This window comes from Sipha flava, unplaced genomic scaffold (assembly GCF_003268045.1).
Source record: "Sipha flava isolate LNK unplaced genomic scaffold, YSA_version1 220_pilon_pilon, whole genome shotgun sequence".
Classification (NCBI taxonomy): Eukaryota; Metazoa; Arthropoda; class Insecta; order Hemiptera; family Aphididae; genus Sipha; species Sipha flava.
In genome coordinates, this window is record NW_020272849.1 from 165,456 (window position 1) to 189,337 (window position 23,882).

Sequence of the window (23,882 nt, forward strand, 5' to 3'; positions counted from 1 at the left end):
ATCAAACGTTTTTGAGCATTTGACCTTTTGAGGTCCCGTAATAAATTTCTAAGTCTGGGGCCCACGTGCATTCTACCCTCTGCACACTCGGTTATTACAGCACTGGTTGTCTATGTGAGTATCTTAATATGTGAAATATAATTTGGCTGATAAATTGTTTACGTAATACTATACAATGATCACATAAATTGTTAGTTTCTGTATTCATTTTGTATTTTCTAGAGGATTTAGTCTGCGTAACTATTGTATGTTACGTAATACGTTTCATTCGCCAAGTTGAATCTCGTTGTTAAATCGTTTCATTCCTATAGCTAAAAGCAAGTAGGAATAATAAAGTAATTGTTTTCGCGACTGAGCTAACTGCAAAAAATAACATATTGTACACGTATTAAACGTACAATATTATCACCGATCGTTGATTTCAGTTATTTACCGCGACGATAGGCAGTCGTCTGTGAACCGGGACGACATGTATCCGAAGTTCGAATGATAGGAATACCAAAACTTGGGCTCTTTTTAAACCAACCAATGATAAATATTACGTAATTAGCCGAATTTAACTCAATAATACACTGCTCGTATAGTGTCTGAGGTCCAAGTCGCTACCACCAACCCCCTTCCTAAGATATTGTAGTTTTTTTTTTTTTTTGCAAACATTTATTACGTTTATTTGTATGTATTTGTTAGAGAGTTTTTAAAATTTGTTTGACATTATTATTCATGTATAACAAAAATATCGTGGGATGCATCATCATATTATATATATAATATATAGCATATATGTACTAGAAAACATTTTTTTTTTCTTATATATTGATAAAATATTTCTTAGATATGCTTTTTGACAGACGTATCGTCAGTGGGCGAATTCTCTTTCATGTCCTCTGTCAGCAACCAGTATTGTTAACACTTAACTTTATTATAAATAATGTAGTATTGATTGTTCAACTAAAATAAAGCACAAAAAAAAAAAAAAAGATGCTTTTTGAATAGATTTGTTTGATTTTTTCTCAAATTTATACACTACCCTATATCCAGTCACCGAAACGTGAAAAACCAGTTATTCTGTCTTGTTCCCTAGCCCCTCCTTCCACCATCGAATAATTAAATTTATTTTTAAAATCCTTTTCGTTCCTATGTTTAGTAATTTATTTGAACTATATCCAGGTTTACGTACTAATTGTTTCGAAAAAAAAAAACAATTCTAGAATATCTGAGGGGGAGTGGATGGTGACATGGGCATGTTAGGATCCTTGGCGGCCGACTAATTAATGCATGGTAGACAAAGGGTGCGGGGGGAAATGACTTACGGTCGCCGCTTCCACGTGACGAAAAGCGTTTTCGGTCAAATGGTGTGTGTAGTAATAACTAGTACGGATATGATTTGGTTTACATATGAGATTCGTTTTAAAATTGAGAATTATTTGTGCTTACGTGAGTCGAAGAAACAAATATTTCATTAGTAAGAGTAACGCATTAGGATACTAAGTGATTTCTAAAATAATTTCCTAGTCTCTGAGGGTTTTTATCTGATTTATATGTTAAAAATGTTGTAATACTGTACGAAATTTCTCGAACACTACTCGTAAGATATGATGACCGTATGGCCACATGACAGATAAATACCCCTAAGGGTCTACAACGATGTGGTCAACATGATCTAAGGTGTTGATAGTGTAACGTGTCCAGAGTTGGACCATTACGTAGTGCTCGATATTTGTACTGGCCAGTAGAGTACTGTTGCGATGCTATTTGTTTCTATAGGAATCGTCACGTATTGTGCCCGTCAACAATATTTGAGTAGCGCCTCTATACGCCGGATAGTCACGTAAATTCTAGTGATCGATCGAACTTACGCGACACCGACCCATCATCTTTAAGGTTTTCGCACTTCCCCACGAGAACCACCAATAATAATACAAATGTTTTACCTCAAGCATGTGCTATGGACACTAACACTTCAAACGGGTACGGTCGCTTTGACGAGCGTATTTATTGTAAGTAAATCGATCGAAGATCGATGAAAGTTCAGTTGATATTAACACCGAGTATAATGCGATATTTACAGACTTTAGCGTTTTGCATAACATTGGTTAATCTACCATCTCTAGACATAGATGCACCAAGTAGTAAGTACAAATCGTTTTATTTATTACTCTATTCGTTTTTTTGTTTAAATATTTATAGACTAGTGTCAATGGTTATTGGCAGTGGCCCAACTAGGTAAAAAAATCTCGATGGAAAGGATCTAAGGATTTTAAGAGCTACCTGTAAATTTTTTTGTGTTTGAAGGTTTAAAAATTTGTTGCTCATAAAGATATTACTAAGTATAACCGTTCGTTAGCTATCAATGCAGCATGACACTATGTAACATAAAAAAATAATATTTTATTTATTTGAATATAAATGAATAGCATATCAAATAGTATTATATCAAAATATAATACAATTTTAAAACTATTTTGTTCTTTCAATTTTGATAAATTGGTCAATTACTTCTTAATAGTATTGATTATGTCTATGTCGGTGTTTAAAATTGGGTTGTACTTAGATATTATACGATTATGTAACCCTAAATCAATTATTATCATTATTATTATTTTTCATAAATCATGTATGATCAATAGTTTTTTTTGCTCATAACCGCTTTATCAAACTAAATCGCAAAGCTCCTTTGATTGGCTACCTCTGATTAGTATTATTACCAAATATCTTCAGACATTGATCAATTTATTGAAATGTTAATGGTACAAATTTATCAATGCTAGAATATATGAAAATTAATTTGTTCATAGTGGCATGGATAATAATGTCATTTTACGTTATCTTTATGGCCATTATATGGGGAATAGCATTCATGGGCGCAATCCAAGTAAATTTTCAATTTTATTTTTTAAATGTTTGTTTATTTCAAATACGTATTTATGCATAATAATCTATATAGGAATCACAAAAAACAATTACTATTGCGGTTGTTTTATGGGCAATCCATTGTATACTATGGGTAACATTAGTTCTTTGGTCATTCAGAATGACGCAATACAAGTAACAATTTTAATTAGCATTTTAATTAAGAGTGATAAAATAAAAGTTTATTTCAATAGGAATATTTGTATTGGGTCTAAATGTCCAGATATATTATGGTTATCTGAAAACTCGTGGCGGGAGGAAATTATACCAGACGAATATACGGAAGTTAATGGGGAGGTTGATGAAACAAAAAATAACTCAAAAATATGGTTAAGAAATGTGCCGATATATGAATATCCATTTGAACGATCAATTGACCGGTACGTAAAAAAAAAAAAAAATCAACTTATAAAAGAATATAAATAAATATTTTTCACCGGCATTCCTTGTGTGATGATATCAAATACAACGAATTAAAATAGCAAAAAACTGTTTAGCAAGGAAATAAAATATAATACTAAAATAAATTCAGAATCTTCAGAAACGGATGATCAATTCAAAATAGCGAACTCCGTGATTATGTCAATATTTTTTACGAGTAAGTGGTTGTATTAGTAAACTTTTTATACTATCTTGAAAAATAATAAATTTTCATTTCACAGTAATATTCCTGTTTTCTTGGATGGTTTTAGTTGGCTACCAAAAAGAACTTCAACAGATTACAAATTCTCCGAGTGTTGTTTAATTAATATTTTATATCATTAATACAGGGTAGGGCTATAGATTGTAATAAATTTCAGTTGAAGTTTATTAGAAATATTGGAAACAAAGCAATGATACAAATTTTATTTTATTCAATACAAAAGTTATATTAACTGTTATTAATAAAAATCTTAACTATTAAAAATTACATGACGAAAGTGGCCACCTTCATTTTCTACACAGTTGGCTATTCATTTGTTTGTACTAACCATAACTTTCTGTATAATGCACATCGATGGCTGTAAATTATCGTTTAATATTTTCTTCTAACTCTAATAATGTATGTGGCTCATTAGTGAATACTTAGATTAATTATGAATAGTACGAAAAAATGAATAGCCGATTGTGTACAAAATGAAGGTGGGCACTTTCGTTATGTAATTTTTAATTATTAAGATTACTATTATTAATAGTTAAATATAATCTTTGTATTGAATAATATAAAATTTATTTCATTACTTTGCTTCAAATACGTGACTAATAAACTTCAGATAAAATTTATCAGAATCCCCTTCCCCCCGTATATTGGAAGATGGTAAACTGTGGCAAGAAAAACTATAACATTATACAATCTGCGACAAAACCGATAAGATACATTATACAAGTTGTGGTACGTAAAATGTATTGCCACAGCTTGCATAATGAATCTTATCGGTTTTGTCGCAAATTGTAAAATGTTAAATTTTTTCTTGACGCAGTTTACATAAAGTCTGTATATTATGTATATATTATAAAATTTCAATAATATTGATATACAAAATTGAATAAATTATTTATGCTGAAGAAGAAATATTATGATCTAATGATTAATTTAAAAATATATATATGTGTGTGTGTGTGTGTGTGTGAGAAAGATAGAGAAAGAAAAAGTTATCTACACGAGTATGTATCAATATTATATAAATGTTCCTTGGACAGTATTTTGAGTTAATGTAAAAATATGATAGTAGACTGTATTTTACATAAAATTTCAGATTATAATTACAAACATACTTTAAATTAACTTTACGAATGTTGATAGTATAAGCGTTACATATATTTATTGAACAATATACGACGTTTGACTGTTCTCCTGAACTCACTTAAAAATTGATACTTTATCGTTCCGGTACGATAATCGGTCGCGATATCATAATATAATATTATCTAACAGTATATCGACATTCACTCCACTTGAAACATATTTTCAATGTATAAAACATTTTTTTTTTATGTATATTGATACAACTTACATTATACATACACTTAAAGACTAAAATTGACTTACATACAATTCAATTTATTCATTGCTGAACAGAGCCAATACTGGTACATTTAAAATTAATAATAATAATAATAATAAATGGTATCATTATGATACTAAAAAATATCTGAACGCCATTTTTAGATCAATAAAAAAAAAAATTACTAATCTTGAATTGGGGTGGTTCAGGTAAAGGACAAATTAACCTCACCGACCTCTTCTTGAGATCACCTCGAGTATTGACTTTTACGACCGACATGACTCCATCCTCCCAGGATGTACAGTTATGATTGACCCCATACACCAATGAAGTGGAGGTATATTCGTTTCCTTGATCAGCACCACCGTTCCCACTTTTACGTCTAATTTATTATTTTTGTTACATTTGGCTTTGACCTATAGCGTGATAAGAAATTGTTCACCTGATGTGTGTGATCGATTTGGGGTAAGACCAATAGTGAACTACCTGTTAAGAAATATGCAGTGGTTAAAATAGCTAAATCGTTAGGTTTATTTGACAAAGGTATGAGCGATTATAATTAAGGCATGACTCAATTTGGTTAAGTAATGCAACACATTAATTCGAGATTATCAATATATTAATTTATTATAAAGAGATCTGTGTTTTCATCCTTGTCTAATTAATTACATTCTTTGGATCACGCATTTTTGTCGCAAACGCATATTCTTGAACGATTTTTATTAACATCAACGTCGTTGATTTAATTTTGGCTAAACATAATAACTTTTTATTTATTGTCCTATTTTGGTTTTTGCACAATGCATTTTTTACAAATTTTAACGTATATGTCACTACGCGCAATAACTTCCTCCACGATGAATATCGTCGGAATATATTTTTCGCTTGCTTCTGTGCTGTTTTTATTATCATTGTTGTTGATTAATTTTCCTCCGCATGCACGTCAGCTAATATGTTTTATTTATTATGCTTACATATTAATCATACACTAAATTATTCGTTTACTGCCTTATTACGTGAATACAAACGTGCTCCATATGCGTGATATGCCATACCCGAATATCTGTGATTTTCTATACATGTGAACCAGTGGCGTATATAGGTTTTCATTTCGAGGAGGATGGCGATTATGTATTTGATTTTTGGGTAGAAGAGAAGGAGGAAGCACACTATTACTAAAAAATATTACTTTAACACTATAAGACTTCTCGATTGACTTTACACCATCAGAGAAATAAGAAACTCAATTTTTTCAATGATTTATTATTTTTTAAAATTATAAAAACTACATTGTAATAAACAAATGTTTTATTAGAGTCACTCAAAATTCACCACATATTTTCTTAAATGAATAAACATATTTTATAAACATAAAATTTTAAATTATCACATAAGCAACATTCTCAGTGTCGCGACAAATTTTCGGAAACCCCCAGCATTAAGACATATTCATGTTAAAAATAACAATCTTTAACAATGGTGTTTTTCATTTCGGAAGGGGCCCGGGCCCCCTCGCCCTCCCATAAATACGCCCCTGATGTGAGCATGTCCGAATCCGACCACCGTGATATCTTAATTTCATTTATATTTTGCAGTTCATTCCGAAAATGTTTCCATTTTATACATTTTTTTTTGGATACATTGTCGTCTCAATCTTATTGAGATATCTCAAATTATGGCCATGACAATAACTGGCCCCCCAAGTCTCAATGGATTAAATAGACTAACATGATGCATGATAATATACTTTATAAACGCTTTTAATTTTCGTTAATTTTACCTTATATGATAAATTGTCATTTCGTGATTCCCAAAATAATCCAACGGTTTTACAGCATCTGCGACTAAATTAAATTTATCTGACTCGTATTGGGAATTTTTTTATCAACTGGGTGTTATTTGTCGTCCATTTTTATGTAAGCTGCGTCTGTTATAGTATGTTAACTTTTAGACAATCATCTACACAAAAGTCGTATTTGATTACATTAGATATCAAGGTTTCCATCGATAAGTTTTTCAAATACTTAATAGAATTAAAACTAGTCGATACCGTGCCATATGTGATCGTACATAACCGATGAACTTTAATTTCTTGTGTTAGTTTTCCATTATATTTATTGGTATTTACAATATTATTTGTCAACCCATATTTGTCAATTACATTTTAGTAATATCTCCCAAAAACGCATACCTACGAGTTCAAAAATGCGCAATTATTTTAAATGATTCTTCTTGAATAACTGGTCGTTTCATCAATACATCGTTATGTGGCACATCCGTATCAGTTTTTGTCGATACGTCGAATACCACCTGTAATTTTGTAGTCCAGTTCTATTCGTTTATTATGTATAAATGTTATATGTACACACAATTGCATTCGTCACTTTGCATATCATCTCCGGTTACCTCCTCCATGTGCCCAAGTTCATGGTACTCCTGCATAAATTCTATGTATTGCTGCTGGAATTCAGCAAACTTTACTAATTGCCGCTATAATGCCAAAAATCGATAGATTGCTGCTATTTGATACGATTTACCTGAATTATTCGAATTTTTCTTTAACGGCAATTTAACTATGAACTTTTCTTTTTCATCCTTTTTATATTTTTGATAAAATGTTCAACACATGTTTTCTTTGCCAGTCCAATTTTTCCTTGCCGGACATTCTTCCGTTTTCCAAAACATTACGATTTGATCAGATAAACATGCGTTCTTCACACGTAAACATGTAACTGCTCAGCGCGATTGTTCCGCTTTGTGAATTTCCTCCCACCACTATCTATCCTAGTTTAGTTTCCTGTAGACATTGACCAGAGAGAATTAACTTGAACGTATTTGTACTCATTATATCCCAATATGTGTCTGCACCAATTAACGTATCTATTTTTCCGCACCTATAGAAATTATTATCTGCCAATTCAATATTATCGGGTATTGATAATTTTAATGCCTTAGGCACACCAGAGAAATTATGAGTATAAACAAGAAACTTTTTGTATGCGATCGATTTCAAAAAACTAGTTTCACGTTGATCTGTATATTAAAGAAACTTAAACAATGAAACTAGATATAGAATATTGAAGTATGACTAGTTTTAAAATGTCATCTGACGAGGATGACGTGATTTTGCTTTGGTGGTAGGCACGTAAAAAATAAATTTCTTGTACTTTTTTAGTACTAGTATTTTAAGTATGTAGTATGTAATTTTGTATTGAACAGTAAATAAGCTTATAAATAAAATTATATGATAGAACATAATTCACTCAGTAAAAACTAAATAATTAAACTTTTGTACTTAAGTTAACGTTTCGTTTTCGTGCATTAAAGATACAAACATGTTCTGAAAGGCTGTCCAATTTTTAAATGATCCATAAAACTTTGGAATTTCTAATGATTTTATTGTATCCAATTTATGGTATTACTTTGTTGAACATACTTGTGTTACCTTCTCCGTTTTTCCTTAATTCTCTGTTTAAATCAATCATACTTAAGTCTGTCTTCAGCCATGGATATGAGGCAAAGTACATTTTCACAAATATTTCCTTATTTATGACTTGATTTCCACTTGATCCTCTTGTCTCTATTTAATTCTGTACGGGCGGTACTCCTTTCGCCCAAAAATGACCTTCCTCTTTTTGCCCACGTCCTCTTTTCGACCAAAAATGAAAAAACAGTTTCCTCTTCTCGCCTAAAAATAATTGTATTCTTTTCGCAGATGGTTTCACGTTTTACATTTTGGAAACCGCTGTCTCAAAATTAATAATTTTTAAAAAAAATCATATAATAATCAAATAAAAAAATAGAAAAATATATAATTATTAATAATAATTTAATAAGTGTTAAAAATAAGTATTTAAAATAGTGTTATCGATGTAAAATAACTAATAAGTAATTTAATCAGATTACTACTTAAATAAATAGTTTGTTTTGTTGTTGTAAAATAATACAAATATTCATATTAATTATGACTTTTAAGTAATTATAACGTTTATTAAAGTGTTTTAAACTATATATTTCGATAGAAGAGTCGGCACCTTTATACACTTTTCTCGACTGACTAAATTAATAACAATCAAAAATGTGATTTTATCGAATATCAAATATGATTTTTTAAAAATTATTAATTTTGAGAAAGTGGTTTCCAAAATGTAAAACGTGAAACCATGGGCGAAAAGAGGAAACTGTTTTTTCATTTTTGGTCGAAAAGAGGACGTGGGCAAAAAGAGGAAGGTCATTTTTGGGCGAAAAGAGTTCCGCCCTTCTGTACATTATCAAATGCATCCCACAATTTTTTTATTTTTAATTTTTTTTAGTTTGAGTTGTGTTTTATCGTTACTTTTCTCCTCACTGGGAAATGATTGAAACCTTGTCAATTAACTTTTAATTTAACATATTTTTATATTTAATTTTGCTGTCTCGTTTTGTATTGTAATGCCTGTTTCTGTGCCGTCAATTTATGGATCTAGCATTTTCCCCCAGACTTACTCTAATAATACCTTATTTGAGCCTTAACATTTCAATGTCACAATCTGTTTAATTGAACAACTAAATGTTATGCACTCTACCTTAATATGATGTTCATTTACCCATTTTTCTTGCATTTGAGTCTTTTCATCGTCACGCATACGCGTTAAACACAATAGGTACATTTTATTTAATATCACACTAATTCCGAATTTGGTTCGAAGGGCCAAAATGTTTTGCATTAAAGTAAAAATATGTGGACTGTATTTCACATACTAATTCCAATATACAAATATACTTAAAATTGACTTACAAATATTAATAGTGTCAGCGTTACATAAATTGATTGAACAACATACGACGTTCGTATGATCGCTTGCACTCGCTTGAAAATTTGTAATTTATAGTCCCGGCACGATAATTTTAATCACAATATCATAATATGTTATCTAACCATATATCGATATTAAACAAACACCCCCCGCGAAACAAAGTTTCAAAATATAAAACAAACAAAACTTCAGAAAAGAGCTTATCCATTTACAGTTGATTGGTTCATAGTTGAAATTTGAAGTGCTTTGGCTAACTGCCTTTATGGGTTTATATGAACTCGAAGCCTTTAAATGTATTTTGATTTTATACACTTAATTTGAGGGTGTCACACTTTTATTTTATAGTTTATCACATTTGTGTGCTTGAACATTTTTATAAAATATTTTTATTTGTGAAAAACCAATAAGTGATTAAAACGTTAAAACAAATGTCGCAATAAATACTAACTATTAAAGTTATATGACTGCAATTTATTTTAATAAGAAAAAAAGGATTAAATCTGAATTGTATTGATAAACGGTTCTATAAATAAATTGGACCCGTTTTTTTCTTCCCTTGCATACCAACAAAACTTTATAAATATTTTGTAGTATCCAAAACCTAAGTAGAACTTTGAACTTTAATTGGGTCTAAAATTAATTTTTTCAAATTACATAAAAGCTTTAAAACATAAGAGTAGACTAGAATTGTTGTTTAAGTTTAATTACCAAGAAACTTAAAATTGTTCGCAGACAAATATTTAAACTAAATATTTTAATATTCTAAATGAAACCCGTAAGGCAGAAAATAATTTAATAATTGTTACTATAAAACTTAAATGAGTTCAAAATTATTTTTATAAATCTATTAAAAAAACAATAATCGTATTATATTTTCAGAATAAATACTGTAAATTATAGTAATTATGTTTTTAATTGTCATGATATTGGAAAAATATTATCTTCACGTTTTTGGAATCTGGAATTATAAAAATAACTTTATTCGTATTTTAATATAAGAGAACAATACTAATACCAATTATAGGCGTTATTATGTTCCTAAACTGATGGAGTAGGCTTGTCACAAATAACAATAAAAATAAGTAAATATTATTAGACTATATGATATTTATAAATTTATCACTGACAAAAACAAATGATAAATATTATGAACGGGTATGATTGAATCGGACTAAAAAAATCAGCTCGTGTAGATCTCTAGTGTGAAAACTATTGGCTACCTATACTTATCCTCAATTGTTATACCGCTAGAACAAGTGCACGATGACGCGAGTATTTATTGTACTAATAAATTACATTGAAATGTCAAAAATGCGAGTATTGGAATGTAATTTTATTGAAAAGTTTATTATTAAACAACTGGGTTGTGGCCAATATAATGTGTAGCCCTGATACGCATATGGTTACGTAATTTTCAATAAAATAGTAATCAAGAGCCTAGAAAAGAGGTGACAGGAAAGGGAAAATACTCCTTGGCCATAGCTAATAAATATATTAATTTTTAACGAAATTTTAAACTGACCCGTGTATGAAATATATCATCCAATATATACTATCCAATGAAATAGTTTTATAAACATTTTTTTTAAACGATACAATTTTATACGAATATTTTTAATATAATATATCATAGATATTATCATGACTTTTTTTTTTATATTTACCTCGTGAGTAATTATTATAACTAAATATCATAAAATAAGATAAAACATTTTATATGAGTATATATTTAAAAATACACTTAATAAATAACATTAAGCATGTCTTAATAATTAGTTGCCCCCCCCCCCCCGAATGAAATTTTAGCTACACCTTTGAAAATAATAAACATAACATAAGTACAGTATTTATTCGTTGCATAATTATTGGTGTACCTTATTAAAATGTCGCGACCTTATGGTTACGCTCACCACTGTGTTCAATCATCGCTGTGTTTCGATGAACAAACTACAGTAAAGTACGTTATAAATATATAGTTGAGCTTCGATAATGCGATCTCAGTAATTTTCATAAAACACACGTATCTACAGTAACATTCATCCACTGTATATATCATAGTAATATAATGCTCTATTTGTGATCATATATATGCATATTGATGATATGTACATGATCGAGGTTGTTCGTTTATATTTAAATGTTGAAAAAACGCATTAAACGATTTACAGTATTATATATATTATGTGTGATTCGTACATGAGCTTCTATGTGTGTGATGAACAGAAAGCGAAAAAAATACATTTTGATGAAGAAACATGACCTAACCATAAACATGGACATAATTTATCAGCTGTCCATCGAGTGGTGTGTTGAACAAAAGAACCTTTTATCCGTAGTCAAAAACGTTTGTTCAATGTTTCTAATGTTACATATACGAATACGTCAGCGGTTTCGCAGAAATATCTGCTCGAATAGGAAATATCGTATAAATTACATCCGAATAAATACTTGATAAACTATTCTAGCATTATAATGAGATTTTATCACGCTTAGTGGTCGCGAAAATAAAAAGCAACGCTGCCGGAACTGTCGATAGACACGAACAACAAAAAAACCATTAGCTGCTTGAGCCAGGCACGGATTTAGAACTCAAATTGGAGGGAGGGGGTCATTTTTTTGAAAATACAAAAAGATAATACACAATTACAAAATAATAAAAGTAAATTATTAACTCAAATTAGAACGTTATGAATATATGAAATTGTTAATTTTTAAAATTAAATAACAAAGTTTAATCTTCTTTGTTTTATTTTTCCAAATTTAGAAATAATATTATTAACGTTTATGTGTATATTCTTGTGAATATTGAACAAACCGTTCTTTTCCCATGTTTAAACGAAGCCATGAAACCTAAAGCCTTAAAACGCCTGAGAGTAGAGAATGATCGCATGTATAGTATTTTTTAACAAGTTATTAGAACCAAAATTAGCGATTAGCGGTGCCATAGTAAGTATATGGTATAATATTATATAAATATACAGGTAATGGATTGGGAGTAAACAAATTGGTTCTCGTTTGAAAAAGGTATTATTAGGTATAGCCGAATTGGTTCCCGTTTGTGTACAGGTTAGGCGAACTAGTGCATTGAGAGCAAAAAACAAAAATTTAAAAGCTATATGTATGACATATAGATACAATTATTATATCGATAAGATAGAATATAGAAATATAATAGATATAATATAGATTATTAGATACTATCAAATAACTAGCAAACAGGAAAGAAATAACAAATACTTGGATAATTGTATGACTGAGTACATTAATGAGAAGATTACGAGAATTGAATATTTAAAGAAAGTTAGCTTCATATTTGCAAATCAGTGGTTTTAAAATGTACTTATTATATTTTATTATTTGTATTTCGTACACCTAAGTGATGACTAGTTGACTTTCAAACCAACCATTTAAAATTATATATTTTTATCATTTTTTTTTAACATACATTAACGCACATCAACCAAGCCTACTTTAAAGTTGACAGTTCTAAGCTTGTAAGATTGAGAAGGAAAATGTGCGTAGTTAAACGGAAACCAATTCGGCTATAGCTAATAAAATACCTTTTTCAGATGAGAACCAATTCGCCACATGGGGTTGGAGCTCGGGAACCAATTCGGTACCAGCCAACGAATTGACAGTAATCTTATCTAAGATAAGTTATCTTTCTGTCGAAGGTCGAACACTCAAAAATTTCCGCAAATTTACTATTATATTTATAGTTATTCGCCAACAATATTATAGTCTATCAGTAAGTTTATAATCACTATTAATATTCTTAAAAGTTGGATGGAAATCATGATTTTATAAACAAGTGGTGATGTAGTTTAAATGTATATAAATATAATATGTTGTATAATATTTTTATTGCAAGAAAAATTGAAAAAAATTAAAAACGCATTTTATACATATTTTAATTTTTAAATAAACACAAAGGAACTAATTTTGATGTTTTTCTGGGGGGTCATGACTCCCATGACCCTCCCCCTGAATCCGTGCCTGGCTTGAATGAGCCTATATTAGGTGTGCTCTCACATAGTTCTGCGTTGGGTCGCAAATAAGGACTACTATTGCTGGATAAATAAAATTTCCAATCTTTTTTCGGTTCATCTAGCTTGACGAGTTGCCAAAATATATGTACTTTATCTGATCGCCCTAATTTTTTTTAAGTGTGCGATTTACAAAACATGAAAAATCTCAAATTTATCCAAACAGTTTTGTGAATATAAGTTAATAATTTTAAAATATCTTCACTAAAATACATAACGTATGAAATAACACGTGATTCGATATCCAAGTATACAGATTCACAGATAAAAAAAAATGCTACGAAATTCCATTGCATATACTTACTTAATTTAATTATGTACATATATAAAAAAAAAGCTGAAGGTAATTTATTTATAATTAATAATAATAATATATTAATTGCATTGATAATGCCTAATAGAAAAAATTAAAAGAAGATTTTCTTATTTGGAGAGGACTATTGAATTTATATTTTCCCCGCAAGAATTCGAAAAATACTGTTGGATTTTATACACTCTATATGTTATTCTTCGTAAGTATTGGCGCCGTGAAAGGAGAAACAATATAATAAGGAAATCAATCCAAGCGTATGCGTATCACAATACTGAAATATCGATGTTCGTTTCGTAAAAATGATTTGGTATTCATTTTACGGTAGTAAGATGAATAATTTAGTTCTGATTCTATTTCCAGACCTCTTTCCACAAAAATTAACTACACATATTTTTATTCTTAACGTTATGGTGTGCTATCGACTGTGAAACGGAACTGCAATCATATTATCAACGAGTGTTTATCGATCGTACTTGATCACTAGATATTTTCAGACAACCACAATGGCCGATTATTTATACTAACCATACGATTTTTCGATTTACATTCTGACAGTGATCGAATTGCCCAAACAACCCATTGAGTAAGTTATTTTATCTGAGTTCACGTGAGAATCAACTCGCAACTCACATTCCACCTGTGTTCCGCAACTCTTATAGTACTTGGTTATTTGAAAAAACTTTTTTTCATACTCATATTTACATCGGTTTATTTAAATTAACCATGTTCCGGTGTCATTCATATCCCTTTCGGCATAAATAAACAAAAATCAGTTATCTTTAAATATTGAAAACGTACACTTTGACCCTCGTATCGCTTGGTTTCTTTACTTCGTTGGTCGATAAATACCATTACAGTTATACGGTAAAACGGTATCGACACATTTTAAAAGTGAAATGCCGTAATTGGAAATAGTTATATTGTTACATTTGAATTTTATTTAACAATCTTCGATATCACCCTCAGTGAATTCTCAACTTATATTATTGTATAATTTAATTTAATTTTTAAACGAATGTGAAAGCCTTGAATTATTTTTACTAAGTTTTGACAGTGGAAAACATGATATTTTATCGATATTTTTCGTACTACTACTACTACTACTACTACTACTACTTGTTTTACAATTATAACTTGTTAGAATAATAATTTATCAATTACGATAGTGTGATTATCAAATGTTCGTCTTAATTTCTTAGTACATTTTGTTTATTTAACTGAAAATAAAGAAATATATATATATATATATATATATATAATTTAATATTTGTGCAATATTTGAAAATAATTTGAGAAAATTCTGCAGATTCGATACTCCGGCACAGAAAGAGAACTATTAGTAAAATTGTATTACATTTTACATTTTATTATGTCATTCGTTTTTATTATACATTGGCTAAATTCCCAGATTTCTGTGATATTACAATCATGTTTCAAAGTCCAAGAGTTTTAATATTGTTATAATAAACCAATGAAATCCACGTCTTTTCTCGATGTCAAAAAGGGTTTAAATGTAATACCATCGCCTTTTAGTAAAAACGAAGTTACACTCACAATTTCACGTTTTCACGGATTTAGTTCTTGAGTGTCTAAAGTAAAAATAGTAACGATTACAACGATTACAATCTGACAGTTTAACTTACGAAAGCCAAACATATGACCGCTAGATTCGATGTTAGGTGTAGAACTATTATTTGTACATAAACATAAATTACATATTGTCAGTCGATTTTTTTTAACAGTTTTGTCGCGAACGTAAGTTTCTCACTCTCTCTCTATCTCTCTCTCTCTCTCTCTCTCTCACACACACACACACACACACACACACACACACACACACACACACACACACACACACACATACACATACACGTATAATACATGATATTTTCAAAGATTCTCAGACTGGGTAGGTTTATGTTGAATTTTTTGCATTGTATGTTTATTGTTCTCATTACTCAATTACCTATGACATACATACGGCATAATGAACTTCCACATTTATAAAGCCAATTAAAAAAACGGTACATTGTATAAAAATAAAAATTTTATTTATAGAAAGTATTTTTTTATTATTTTTTAAGAATTATGTAGTGTGAATGACGGCCTTGACGAGCAATGGACATATTAAGTCATTCTCATAAATTTTCCATCATTCTTACTAGTATATGAACCCATCTATACCCATAAACCAAACATTGACCTAAATATAAGAATACAAAACTTAATAATAAACATAATATATTAATAATTGTATGTAGTATATTTTGAAAAAAAGAAATATGTAATAAATAATATAGTATAGTATAGTCGGTTGACTTAGAAATTAATAAAATTAGTTAAAAAAAAAAAAAAACACATTTAAAAATTTCAAAATATATATCCAATAATGTTTTTTATAATTTTAATGATTATTTATTTATTACTATAGTTTTATAGTTTCATGGAGTATAATCTCTGATATTGTTATTTTATTCTTGATTATCAATCATCAATAATCATTACATACTAAGATTATAGTCATAACGAATTCAAAATATTTTGCTTCTACTACTTAGTCTAAATTATTGGTGATCAATGAAATTGTTGTTATTAATATTTAAGGTATGTAATTAAATAATTTTGTACTTCTATGAAAATTTCTTATTTATATTATTTGTTTTATTACGAAATGTTATAATTTAATTAGTATTTTTAAATAGTTTTTTCTAAATTTTAATTTTAAACTTTAATAAAATCACAAATTTTCATTAAAAATATTATAATAATTTAAAAAAAAATAATAAACAACATTAAACTGTGTATTATATTATTATATAGGTATTATATTATATATTATATAGGTATTATATACCTGGAATTAAAACATTATTACGATAATTTGTCAATAGTATTTTCTTCATTGATATGATAATAATTACCAATTTGTTGAATAAAAATAAAATATATATTTATTTATTTATGCATATGACACTCGGCATGGGTTATTATTACAAAATTAATAAGGTATATGTATAGAATATGAGATAAAAGATAAAATAAACATAATAATATACAAAACAAACTAAAATAATAGTTGTATAAAATATAGGAAAAATAAACAAAATAAATCGAATATCAAGTTCTTCTAACCATTTGATCGCCATTGGTCGCTGACGTACAGTGTAACTACCCCTCCTTCAAATCTTGTTCTTTGGCATTCCTCAACGATATCGCTTGTAGTCTATGTTAGACAGCACTCGCACAACGGGGAATCGGTCATATTAAAACATATACAGGGCGCGGCAGAGCCGACTGACGAGTTTTGAAGGGTTATAAAAAACAGAGGAAAAAATCACACATGCTTAAATCTGGAGACCGTGCTGGCCAGCCTATGTCTCCTCTTAGAGAGACTAACCGCCCAGGGAACATTTGTTGCAAGACACCAAGTGAAATTCGAGCTGTGTGTGCTGTAGCCCCGTCTTGTTGAAACATTCTCTAAATCATGGTCTTCAGCCATTTCCTCCAACAAATGTTCCCTGGGCGGTTAGTCTCTCTAAGAGGAGACATAAGCTGGCCAGCACGGTTTCCAGATTTAAGCATGTGTGATTTTTTCCTCTGGGGTTACCTTAAGGACAAGGTTTTCAGACATCGCCCACATACCATAGAAGACCTTAAACAGAAAATCACTGAGGAAATCGAAGCCATACCAGTCGAAACGTGCCGAAAATCATATGAGAGCTTCAGAGATCGTCTACAATAGTGTATTGATGCTTACGGCCGCCATCTTCGAGATATAATTTTCAAACAATATTTTTTAAAAATGGGATTCAATACTTATTTTAATAAAAAAAAGTTTTTTTTCTCTAAGTTTTACTGTTCCTTTTTTATAACCCTTCAAAACTCGTTAGTCGGCTCTGCCGCACCTGTATAAGTTTCAACCTTACACACACAGATTATATTTTTCTGTCTCAAGGGATTTTGGATCGGACAAGCGAGCGGTTAAATCAAAGAATATATATTGTTTGTGAGAAAACTTCATTGCAATATAATATCTATATTTCAATAAAAAAATGTCTAGTTTCTTTACCAGTATATATTAAACAAAAAATCATTGAATTTAAATACAAGTACCTCGTAGATAAACGAATTCACAGTAGTATTATAATCTATAATATTGATGCAGACTATTTGACGGTTGTTTACAGTTGATAGATAGACGGAAAGTAACATTCAAAAAGTTAACGTTCAATATAATCGTCTGTATAAAAAAATGATAGTTTTGTGTTTTTACTGCAAAGATACACTTCTATTATCTAGTTATAAAATATAACTACTACCAACTAGATACAATTTAGTACAGTACTAAGTATCCTAAAAAAAGTATATAACTAAGCGAGCTATGATTGTTATTTTCGTCTTTTTCATTATGTAAATAATAAAAATCACTGATTTTAAAGATTTATATTTCTAGATTTTTTTTTTAAAAGGTTTTTGTCAATCAACTGATAAATATTTTTAATACATATATACATATATATTTTTTTAATATATGTGTATATATATATTTATATTTAATACTATTTCTAATATAATGCATTATAGTACAAATATCTCTAAAACGAAACTTATAATATATAAATAGGAATTTTTTAAGGAATCTCTCAGTGGACATAACAAATGTTTATAACATGCAGTGAATTTAAATTCTTCCGGGGTAACCACTAAAACTGGGACTACAAAAGATTTATATGTACATGTAAATAAATGTTGATTTATAATATCTAAACTTAATGCCGAATTTAAATGTACGGCTATAATAATAGCTACAGTGCGGGTTTTCATAAAAAAGGTATCTCAAAAATAAACCGTTTTTTATGTTGCGCTCTTATACATTTTATGTGAATAGTGAAAATATAAAAATATATACTATTATATTATATATTATATAAATAAAAATATTATTATATAAAAAATATATACTATTATACATTTTAAAATCAAGAAGGAAAAAAAAGTGCCATATAGTTATACAGTAGTAGTTTTTATATAATTTAAATACTCGAATAAAACTCTAAATTCTGTTCGGACAAATACGAGTAGGTACAATGTTTACAAGTTTTTAAAATTAAAAATAAAAATAAATTAATTTAATTTAAGTAATATTTTTTGAAAGATATTTAATAGATAAAATGCATGTACGAGTATTTTACGATCAAATCAAGTGGTATTATACTTGATTGTCGTTAGGTAATAAATACAGATCACAAAATATCATTAGTATGTAAATATTTCATCGAAGAATTAATATTACTAAGGTATATAACGTATACAAAATCGGATAAAGGACGTAAACGAAACTACACAGAACTTACAAAATCGTATTAAGAACAAAGGACTATAATCAAAATAAATAAATAAAATATTTTTAGCCGGTAATTAATCTTATATACATTTCATGGATTTTGAGCGTCAGGAATAATCTGTTAGTCTTACAATAATGGGGTTTTTCACGAAACAGCTTTTAAAACATTAAAAAAAGTTACCCGAGCTTGCAAAATTCTGTTGTTGTGCGATTGGCGTATAATTGCCGTATAAATTAATAATTATTCTACCGTTTTGATTATATTTTAAGTGTATCTGTTTCCATTCTTAAAGGCAATACATTTTTCAACCAAAAAACATATTGTATTTTAAAAACTTGATTGTTCCTATTCATTATTTAAATATGATTGGTATTGTTTAAAAAAAACGACAAACTTATATTATTATATTTTTTAAATTTAAAAAAAAAATAATATATAAAAATGTAAAATATTTTATATTTTAGTTTAACTAACCAAAATATAAAGAAGTAAAATATTATTTTTATGAATACATTTTAGTTTTAATATCATAAATATTCAAAAGCTACATAAAGTTAAACCTATTCGTAATATTGTATTACAATTTATATAGTAACAAACACGTACATAGATTTCCATGGATAATTACTAGTAACGATATCATTCAAAATTATCAAGATAATCAACATTTGCATTTTTTATACATAATTTATGAATTAATAAAAAAAAAAAAAAAAAATCAAACCTATAATATTATTGTTATATTAATAAAACATAAAATAAGCAAAACGTTAGTATAATTTTGATAAGATTATTTTATAGTTTACCCGATATATCGTCGCCTTAGTTCAAGGCTGCAATAACTCAAAAAAACTATTATTGAGATATCGACGCTTCAGTTCAAAACAGCAATAACTGAAAAATATTCAGAATTGAGTTATCTATGTGATATTATTTGTAAAATTACGATGATTTCGATTCTATAACGCAACAACTTTTAGTTGCATTATTCACCTCTAAAGGTAATTTATTTCATTCTTAAACCAGTAGTTTCATAATTTGAGTTATTGCAGTCTTGAACTGAAACGACGATATGTAACCTAATCAATAATTTATGGATACAATAAATATAATAGGCTTTATTCTTTGTTTTTAAGTTCTTGCCGTCACTATTTCCACTCAGACCTTTAACGTCCCATTTATACCAGAACAATTTTATTTTATTTCAAACGATTCAAAATCAATCTAACCATAAATTTCCGCTCATTAACTTAAATAATACCAAAACCTGCTGATATAATATTGTTGTATGTAAAAAAAATAATGTCAATTAATATATACGAGTAAATATTGAACTACGAAGTTTCTTGAAGTTATTAATTAATTAGAGATAATATGCAATTGAAATTGCATTTCTCATAAAAACGTAAACAGTATACAGGTGTAATATAACACGTATAATTATGAATCATTGTGTCATTTAACATAATATATAATGTTGTCATTAAATTAAATTATTTTACACATTTGTCCTAATAAACAAATATGAATATTTGTGAATAATTGAATAATGACAGTTATGATTTTAATTGAGTATCTACAAATTATATGTATTAACTTTTTTTTATAAAAAATTACGTATTCAATACTTGAAATTATTAATATTAAACTATTGTAAAATATAAAGTAGTTTTATTTTATGTTTTTATTGTTAAAAGTGTGTTAACCGAGTTTTTTGCGCTTTTCTTGTTATCTAGTGCTCGTCTGAAAAACTATCAGGATATACTGTTGTAGTTCAGCAATATTAGAATAATCCCGATCACCATCGTTCTTTTCAATTTACTTAATAGATGATATTGTATTTTATTATATATATATATAAATTCATTTTTTGCATATATTAATTTATTTAATTATTTTTTTACTTGTTTTTTATAGTTTTTTCGATAAATTTATACAAATAATTCGAACACGCAACAGAGAGTACAAAATCTCCTATAAGATATTCTATTGCTTATTTCATTGAAAATTAGAATGGAAAAATATTTTCAGCAGGCTGAAAAAAGATTCACATTAATAACACTTATATTTTTTTAAGTAATCCTGATGCTATCTCCCAAATCTTTAAATTTTAAACTCATACAGCTTATTCATTATTATGGTAATTTATTATCCATCTTGTAAAATAAATAGTACATTATTATTTAAAGTCGTTAAGAAAGACAATTTTCAAATAATGATGGTTTGGGTGTACAAAATTATTTGCAATATAAATATTAATCGATATGAGCGTAAATTATTTTATAGCGTAAAACTACTTCTTTGGTAGATTTTAACTGTGTTCAATAATTTTCTCAGTATTTTCATTTATTTTTTTAAATATTTAGGATTTTTCCAAATTAATTCATTAATAATAAAATGCATTCGATATGATTACACAGAAGATTAGTCTACCATAGTAGGTGGACTAATTAATAGTATTAAATAATGTCAAACTAATTATCTTATTGATCAATTTATGAAATTTATGAATATGATAAAATATAAAAAACGTTTCTCTAAGTATAAATAAATTTATTTTTACAAAAAAAAAAAAAATGAACACATTTTCATTTCATTAGGTATTTTCATTTTTTCAAACGTTGTATTGCAATTTATTATTTTATTGAATTAAATTAAATATATATAATGAATTGTTTTTTCTTAATTCAATAAATATTCGTTTGAAGTTCAATGCACGTTAAGATAAGTATAATATAACAAAGTTAACGGACCAGTAATGTACTATCATATTAAAGTGTACGCACTTATAGTGTAACGACTCTATGTGTTGTAAATAAACAGTATTGATCACATAAGTCATTGATTCGGATACACGTAAAACATTATATAGCACACTAACAAAAAATGTAATTAGTTTAATCGTAACGTTTTATCAACGTGTAAACTATTGTACCCTGTTAAAATTAATTTACAATTAGTCAATATAATATGATCAACGAAAAACGGTTTTCCATAACGATTAATTATTATAATAATATCGACACGATGCGTTTATATACTTTACTATTTTACTAACTGGATGTTTTATTTATTATACTGGCATTAATAAACAAATTATAACCCATTTTTAATATATTTTTTAAGTATATATCAGAATAATTAAGAAAAAAAAGATTTAAATCATTCGTATTTTCACTTTTGGCTTATGCAAAGAGTGTGTAGTATGTCGTTATATTATTACAATAATTCTTATTACCATAGAAATATTTCAATTTTTGAATTTATTTTGAACAAAACTATCCGAGTCTTATTTAGTTATACATCCAGTAGTGGCTTGAGTAGCTTGAGTAAATTATTTAAATTTTTAAATGTATGAACTTCAGATAAATGTTGATAATTAATTTACACTCACATTTATGCGGATGCAATTGATTCACTGATCAAATATATATCATTAAATATATGTGGTTGTCAATACCAATTTAGTCTAAAAAAATATAATGTGGGCTGTTAAATGATAATTTGTGTACTTTGAATATGAATTTGAATATTACAAAGGAATACAGCAATGTGGTTGAACATTTTATTTTTGATAATTATGATGAAGTGATACTCAAAAGTGTTTCCCCGGTAAAACGCTTCATTAAACGACGAAGATTTGAGTTACGGTAATAGGTAATGCAAATTTGTGACGCGCAATCGTGATCATATCCGTGGATCCATAAATAAAATAATAATTTCTTTACGATTTTTAGACAAAAAACTATAATGTGACTGTAATATACGGAAAAAAGCTATATATAGTATAAATCCACAATAGAGACCCCTTCTTGTGTGATATTAAAGAAGAAAGCAAAATATATGATGTAGCATTTTATTTTTTTGGTAATATTTTCAATAATTTTTTATAACTAAATAAACAAAAACTTATAATTGTATAAATAGAAATGTAAAAATAACTTTGTATTTATCTTATATCAAAAAAATAAAAACACTACTTCACAGGTTTAATTTTTTTCTTTTAAAAACAAAGAAGAGCTTATTATATGAATTTACAAATATATGAACAGTTTTGTATTTCATAAAACATATTTTTACTACAAATTCTCTCATACATCATATTCTCTTAAGAGTAGATGAAAATTTTTATTAATAAAAGAAAAATTAAAAAAAAAAATTTTGTAAACTCAGTTTAGAACACTTCAATACGACGGAAGATGGTAAACTGCAGCATAACTACAACTCTTCTAAAGTTGATATATAAACTGCACCAAAAAAAAATTAATATTATACAAACTGTGACAATTTATTTTATATATATATACAGATACTATATACATACCGATACCATAACACATATACGTTTATCGTTTAATTAGATATAAATTACAGCTATATATAATATACTTGTATAAGTACGCATTTGATCGGTGACTTAACTTCATGATCGATAACGTTTGTACATCGCTTGCTATCTTGTAACATGCACATTGCACATATTATTT

General features: G+C 27.9%; 1 protein-coding gene across 6 annotated transcripts in view; it reads left to right on the forward strand.

Annotated features, from left to right (window-relative positions):
- The window catches only part of LOC112683134 (neuropeptide CCHamide-1 receptor-like), a 169,475-nt gene that overhangs the window by 125,054 nt on the left and 20,539 nt on the right, over positions 1–23,882 (forward strand). Inside the window, exon 3 of one of the 6 annotated variants that reach the window (XM_025554030.1) lies at positions 13,261–13,439. The exons of the other annotated variants lie outside the window; for them this stretch is intronic. The gene's annotated coding sequence lies outside the window, so the exon portion shown is untranslated. The remainder of the gene's footprint in view (positions 1–13,260; positions 13,440–23,882) is intronic. 6 annotated transcript variants of the gene reach the window in all.